The sequence below is a fragment of the Rhinoraja longicauda genome, chromosome 7 (genome assembly GCF_053455715.1).
Source record: "Rhinoraja longicauda isolate Sanriku21f chromosome 7, sRhiLon1.1, whole genome shotgun sequence".
Taxonomy (NCBI): Eukaryota; Metazoa; Chordata; class Chondrichthyes; order Rajiformes; family Arhynchobatidae; genus Rhinoraja; species Rhinoraja longicauda.
The window spans coordinates 49,355,074-49,362,176 of record NC_135959.1 but is presented as its reverse complement, the minus strand read 5'-3'; the positions used below and the strand labels follow the sequence as shown (position 1 = coordinate 49,362,176).

Sequence of the window (7,103 nt, the reverse complement as noted above, 5' to 3'; positions counted from 1 at the left end):
ACCCAGCCAGCAGCCACGTGCTCCCGCTCCACCAATTTTTCTTTCAGGTTTTTTAACTTTTAATATTAAATTCGTATCTTTTGTAGGAAAGAAATTCCATATATATCTACATTATTTTAATCAATGTCTTTTCTGCATGAAAATCAAGATCCATTTCCTGCTTTGCTTAGACTGATTCCAGGCGCCATTGTCAGCCATGCAGTTTGGTTTACTTTGCCTGGTTCAGAACTTGCACAGTATTTTTGCCGTGGTCGGGGCTGTGGTGTACCATAAAGTATGAAGGAACACACTGTCCACAAACTGGATAACTGGAGCTGCTGGTGATGCAGCCACTCGTACAAGTTGAGCTGCAGTGTTCACCTTGCTGACGAGAGTTGGTTTCAATTGAGCAGTAGTATCACATGGGTTGAAATATTTGCTCAGTGTTCTTGGTGCTGGAACCGTTCGGTATCTAATATGGAAACCTGCTGCAACCAAAATGACATCTCGCATAAGAACCATAACAGTGAGAGGAGCTGGAATAAGCTCCACACACGTGAGACTGACGTGAGTACAGAACACTGATCAGAATTCTGTCTGCTAATGGGTCCAGGGTGCTCCCCAAAGTCAATGTTTTGGGCAATGTAGCCGTCCAACAGATCAGTAATGCCCGCCAAGGTGACAAGACCAAGGGCTAGGTTGAACGCTTCTTCTACTACTAGGTAACCCAAGCATGGTAACAAGCCAAACCTTGCCATACAGAGTAAGTTTGGAATTGTCCATGGATTTTCACACAGCCCTGGAGAACGGGGTCGACCACCGCTCTCTCCTCGCCCTCCTCCGTGGCCCTCGGGTACGAGCAGGCCTCGGCCGCTTGTCTCTTGGGGGCGGGTTTGCCGGCTCCGTAGCGGTGGGAGAGTCGGGCCTGGTGCCGGGGGAAGCAGTTGGAGCCTGGGCCTGTGGCCTGGAAGTGACCGGGTAACCGCGAGCCTGAGGTGGGTCAAGGGGAAAGGCGGCAGCAGCAGCAGCAGCAGCAGCGACGGTGAGGCCGGGCATTGGTGGAGGTGGAGGCCGTGGCCTGGACCTGGCGCTGGGCCTGTCCTCGGCTCCCCCGTCCCCTCTCTCTCCCCGGCCGGCTCACTGCCTTCTCCATGCCACCTATAATCCAGCGCACTGAACATCCCCGCACCGGGACGGGATTGGACAGGACTCCCCCTCCCCCCGCTCCACCAATGGTGACTGCCTGGGCCGCAATTGGTGATTTTATACACCTCTGTAAGATCACGCCTCATCCTCTTGAGCTTCAAGGAATAGAGTCCTAGCCTGCTCAACCTGTCCCTATAGCTCAAGCCCTCGAGTCCTGGCGACATCCATGTAAATCTTCTCTGCACCCTTTCCAGCTTGTAATTATTGTAATTATTACAGCTTAGGAGTCCATTAGCTCCATCAAGTCCATAATAGTTACGTACAAGATTATTCTCATTGGGACTGCACCCCAGACCTCTTGAACCCACAAATTGAACCTGTCTCCTCTATTCATCACAACTAATGCTTTTTAGACTCCAACCTTTTTGCTGCATGTAAACATTTTCCCTCATACTTTATTAAGTAGCACTTTCTAAGAAAGGAGGGAGAGAGAAAACAGGAAATTATAGACCAGTTAGTCTGGCATCAGTAGTGGGGAAGATGCTGGAGTCAATTATAAAAGACGAAATTACAGAGCATTTGGATAGCAGTAACAGGATTGTTCCGAGTAAGCATGGATTTATGAAGGGGAAATCATGCTTGACTAATCTTCTGGAATTCTTTGAGGATGTAACTAGGAAAATGGACAGGAGAAAGCCAGTGGATGTAGTGTACCTTGCCTTTCAGAAAGCCTTCAACAAGGTCCCACATAAGAGATTAGTGTGCAAAATTAGAGCACATGGTATTGGGGGTAGGGTACTGACATGGATAGAAAATTGGTTGGCAGACAGAAAGCAAAGAGTGGGGATAAATGGGTCCCTTTCAGAATGGCAGGCAGTGACTAGTGGGGTACCGCAAGGCTCGATGCTGGGACCGCAGCTATTTACAATATACATTAATGACTTGGATGAAGGGATTAAAAGTAACATTAGCAAATTTGCAGATGACACAATGCTGGGGGGCAGTGTGAACTGTGAGGAAGATGCTATGAGGTTGCAGGGTGATTTGGACAGGCTGTGTGAGTGGGCGGATGCATGGCAGATGCAGTTTAATGTGGATAAGTGTGAGGTTATCCACTTTGGTGGTAAGAATAAGAAGGCAGATTATTATCTGAATGGTGTCTGGGTGTCCTAGTGCATCAGTCACTGAAAGGAAGCATGCAGGTACAGCAGGCAGTGAAGAAAGCCAATGGAATGTTGGCCTTCATAACAAGAGGAGTTGAGTATAGGAGCAAAGAGGTCCTTCTACAGTTGTATAGGGCCCTAGCGAGACCACACCTGGAGTACAGTGTGCAGTTTTGGTCTCCAAATTTGAGGAAGGATATTCTTGCTATTGAGGGCGTGCAGCGTAGGTTTACTAGGTTAATTCCCGGAATGGCGGGACTGTCGTATGTTGAAAGACTGGAGCGACTAGGCTTATATACACTGGAATTTAGAAGGATGAGAGGGGATCTTATTGAAACATATAAGGTTATTAAGGGGTTGGACACATTAGAGGCAGGAAACATATTCCCAATGTTGGGGGAGTCCAGAACCAGGGGCCACAGTTTAAGAATAAGGGGTAGGCCATTTAGAACAGAGATGAGGAAAAACTTTTTCAGGCAGAGAGTTGTAAATCTGTGGAATTCTCTGCCTCAGAAGGCAGTGGAGGCCAATTCTCTGAATGCTTTCAAGAGAGAGCTAGATAGAACTCTTAAGGATAGCGGAGTCAGGGAGTATGGGGAGAAGGCAGGAACGGGGTATCGATTGAGAATGATCAGCCATGATCACATTGAATGGTGATGCTGGCTCGAAGGGCCGAATGGCCTACTCCTGCACCTATTGCCTATTGTCTATTGTCTATTATATATTCAATCCATCAAATTGCTGTCCAATTGTGGATAGAAATATTTTTCCAACTCCAATGTAGATTTGAGCAAGTGCACATGTTTTGGCATTTTCATACATCCATAGTGCGGAGTTGTAGAGACATAATATTCAGCACTAATTAGCTGATGATGGGATCTGTTGAATTCCTATTTGGAGCTGTCTCTTTGCTCTGAGTCATGTAATTAGAGTCACTCCCCACATGAGATGTTTTTGCTACAAGATTATAATCTTTACCTAGCATACTTTAAAATAGTAGCAGGAATTTGTACCAACATTAGAAAAAAAAGCAGAACATTTCTGTTTAATTAATAGTTTTGAATGGTAACACAGGAAAATAATACTTAATATGAAGTAGAGGTAGAAAGAGAATGCAGATTCGATCCAATCATAAAATGAATGACCATTGACAAGATAATCTTGCCAAAGATAGACACAAGGTGCTGGAGTAACTCTGTGGGTCAGGCAGTATCTCTGGAGAAAAAGGGTGGGTGATGTTTCAGATCGGGACCCTTCTTCAAACCGACCCGAAACGTCACCCATCCTTTTTTTCCAGAGATGCTGCCTGATCCACTGAGTTCCTCCAGCATTTTGTGTTTATCTTCGGTATAAACCGGCATCGGCTGTGCTTTGTTTCTACAATATAATCTTGCCCACAGCTTTGCTCTTGGTTTATTGTAACACTTTGTTTGAAGCAAGATTGTAGGTTTAAGCTCCCTTTGGAGATCTGAGCACATAATCTGTCATTGAATTATTGAGGGAGTGCTATATTATTGCAGATGGAACATGAGGATGAGGTATTGGATTGGTGCCACTATTTAGTCCAACCAAAGAGAGTCTTTTAATGCTGAAAGCATTATGTAGCAAAGAATTATGGAGTTCTCCCATCATCTGACTAGCATTTAATCTTCAAGAAACAAGCAACATTGAGAAGTTAATCATTTGTAATATTGTCATTTGTTGGAGCTCAATGTGTCAAAGAAAATTAAGCTGCATATATTCCTACACTAATTTATAGATACAGCATGGCGATTCGGTCCACCCAATCCACGCCGACCATCGATCAACCATCGATCATCCATTCATGTCAGTTCTATGTTTTTCCACTTTCTCATCCACTCCCTACTCACAAGGGGCAATTTATTGAGGTCAATTAACTTTTTAAAAAATGTCTTTGGGACGTGGGAGGAAACCGGAGCACACGGAGGAGGAAACCCGCTTGATCAAGGAGAGAACGTGCAAACTCCACACAGACAGCATCCAAGGTCAGGATCGAACTCGAGTCTCTGACACTGTGAGGCAGCAACTCTACCAGTGTCACTGGTGTCCATGGTCAACATTCTGTTATGTCTACAACACAACAGAATTTTATAGTAAAGCGACATTTCAGGTCAGGACTTTCCTTCAGGCTGACAGGTCTGCACCTGAAACGTTATCCATTCATTCCCTCCTTGGATGCTGACTGACCTGCTGAGTTCCATCAGCACTTTGTGCATTAATTAAAGTCATAGAGTCATAGAGTGATACAGTGTGGAAACAGGCATGTCCCTGCTAAACTAGTGCCAACTGACTGCATTTGGTCCATATCCCTCCAAACCTGTCCTATTCATGTACCCAACTAAATGGTTCTTAAATGTTCAGATAGTCCCTGCCTCAACTACCTCCTCTGGCAGCTTGTTCCATACATCCACCACCCTTTATGTGAAAAAGTTACCCCTCAGATTCCTATTAAATCTTTTCCTCTTCACCTTAAATCTATGACCTCTGATCCTCAATTCACCTACTCTGGGCAAGAGATTCTGTGCATCTAACTGATCAATTCCTCTCATGATCCTACACGCCTCTATAAGATCACCCCTTATCCTCCTGCACTTCCAGGAATAGAGTCCCAGTCTACTCAGCTATAGCTCACATCCTCTAGTCCTGGCAACATTCTTGTGTATCTTCTCTGTACCCTTTCCAGCTAGACAACATCTTTCCCATAACACGGTGCCCAGAACTGAACACAATACTCACCAACATCTTATACAACTGCAACATGACCTCCCAATTTCTATACTCAATATACTGGCTGATGAAGGCCCATGTGCCAAAAGCCTTTTTGACCACCCAATCTATCTGCGACTCCACCTTCAAGGAACTCCTACAACACTACCAAGTGTAGGTAAATTGCACAGTAATGGTAGGCCTCTGGGTAGTGTTGTAGAGCAGAGTGATCTAGGTGTACAGGTGCATGGTTCCTTATAGGTTGAGTCGCAGCTAGATAAGGTGGTCAAAAAGGCTTTTGGCAATTTGGCCTTCATCAGTCAGACTGTTGAGTACAGAAGATGTGAGGTCATGTTACAGTTGTATAAGACATTGGTGAGACCTCATTTAGAATATTGTGTTCAGTTCTGTGCACCATGTTATAGGAAAGATATTGTCAAGCTTGAAAGGGTTCAGAAAAGATTTACGAGGATGTTGCCAGGACCAGAGGGTGTGAGCTATAGGGAGAGGTTGAGTAGGCTGGGTCTCTATTCCATAGAGTGCAGGAGGATGAGGGGAGATCTTATAGAGGTATACAAAATCATAAGAGGAATAGATTGGGTAGATGCACAGTCTTTTGCCCAGAGTAGGGGAATCGAGAACCAGGAGACATAGGTTCAACGTGAAGGGGAAAAGATTTAATAGGAATTCGAGGGGTAACTTTTTCACACAAAGGGTGGTGGGTGTATGGAACAAGCTGCCAGAGGAGGTAGTTGAGGCTGGGACTATCCCATTGTTTATGAAACAGTTAGACAGGTACATGGAAAGGACAGGTTTAGGAGGGATATGGACCAAGCGCAGGCAAGTAGGACTAGTGTTGTTGAGATGTGTGGGTGAGTTGGGCCGAAGGACCTGTTTCCACACTGTATCACTCTATGACTCTATGACTCTATGACTACCCAGAGCCCTGCCATTCACTGTGTAGGTCCTGCCCATGTTAGACTTCTCAAAATGCAACACCTCACATTTCTCTGCATTAAATTTCATCAACCATTCCTCGGCCCACCTGGCCAATCAATCAAGATCCTGCTGCAATCTTTCACAACCATCTTCACTATCTGCAAAACCACTCACTTTTGTATCATCTGCAAACTTGCAAATCTTGCCATGTATGCCCTCATCCAAATTATTGATGTAGATGACAGACAGTAACGGGCCCAGCACCGAACCCTGAGGCACACCATTAGTCACAGGTGTTTGATTTGAAAGATTTTAAACCTAATGTTTGACGAATAAGATCCCAGAATTTGTCTGCAAATTCTCCAGTCTTCAATGTTCTATTTTATTCCCAGCACCATGATGCTCTTCATTGGAAGTGGCTTTTTTTGTCTTTTAATACTTCTTATGAAGAAAACGTGTTATTATATTTATTATAATGCGGAGATACTTTCACAGAAAGTATTTCTGCATTCACAAGGTGACCTACAAAATTGTATTTTGTACCTTTACATAGGAATAAACTAATCTTGCTTTGAAAAATATGTAAGATATTGGTTTATATTTATGCCACAAGGCAAAAAATAAATGAGTTCTTTAAAATTAACAGCTAACACTGTATAGTGAATAACTATGTAATCATTCATGGTGGCATTCAAGGTAATTATAGTATGCCTTTCCTTTTATGGAACGATTCTACTGTCATCAGAATATATCCTTTCTATAGCGCACTGTGCCTATTCATGTGTATTTTTACTCTTTAGAGATTTCAGCTTCCAGCTGACCTTTACTTGTACTTTGACGCAATTGTTTAGCTTACGTTCTTTGCCCTTTGCCTGTCATTTTGTTACAAGGAAGTTAGGATTTATCTTGCAGTTTAATTAGATTAGTTTAGTTTAGAGATACAGTTTGTAAACAGCCCCTTCGGTCCACTGACTTCACACTGACCAACGATCACTAGTTCTATCCTACACACTAGGGCCAATTTACAGAAGCCAATTAACCTACAAACCTGCACATCTTTGGAACGTGCGAGGAAACTGGAGCACCCGGAGAAAACCCACACGGTCACAGGGAGAATGTACAAACTCCATACAGACAGCACCTGTAGTC

General features: G+C 44.1%; 1 pseudogene; it reads right to left on the bottom strand.

The window, feature by feature from the left end:
* Positions 1 to 222: 222 nt before the first annotated feature.
* On the bottom strand, positions 223 to 3,114 carry LOC144595630 (cardiolipin synthase (CMP-forming) pseudogene; annotated as a pseudogene).
* Between the last annotated feature and the right edge of the window lie 3,989 nt (positions 3,115 to 7,103).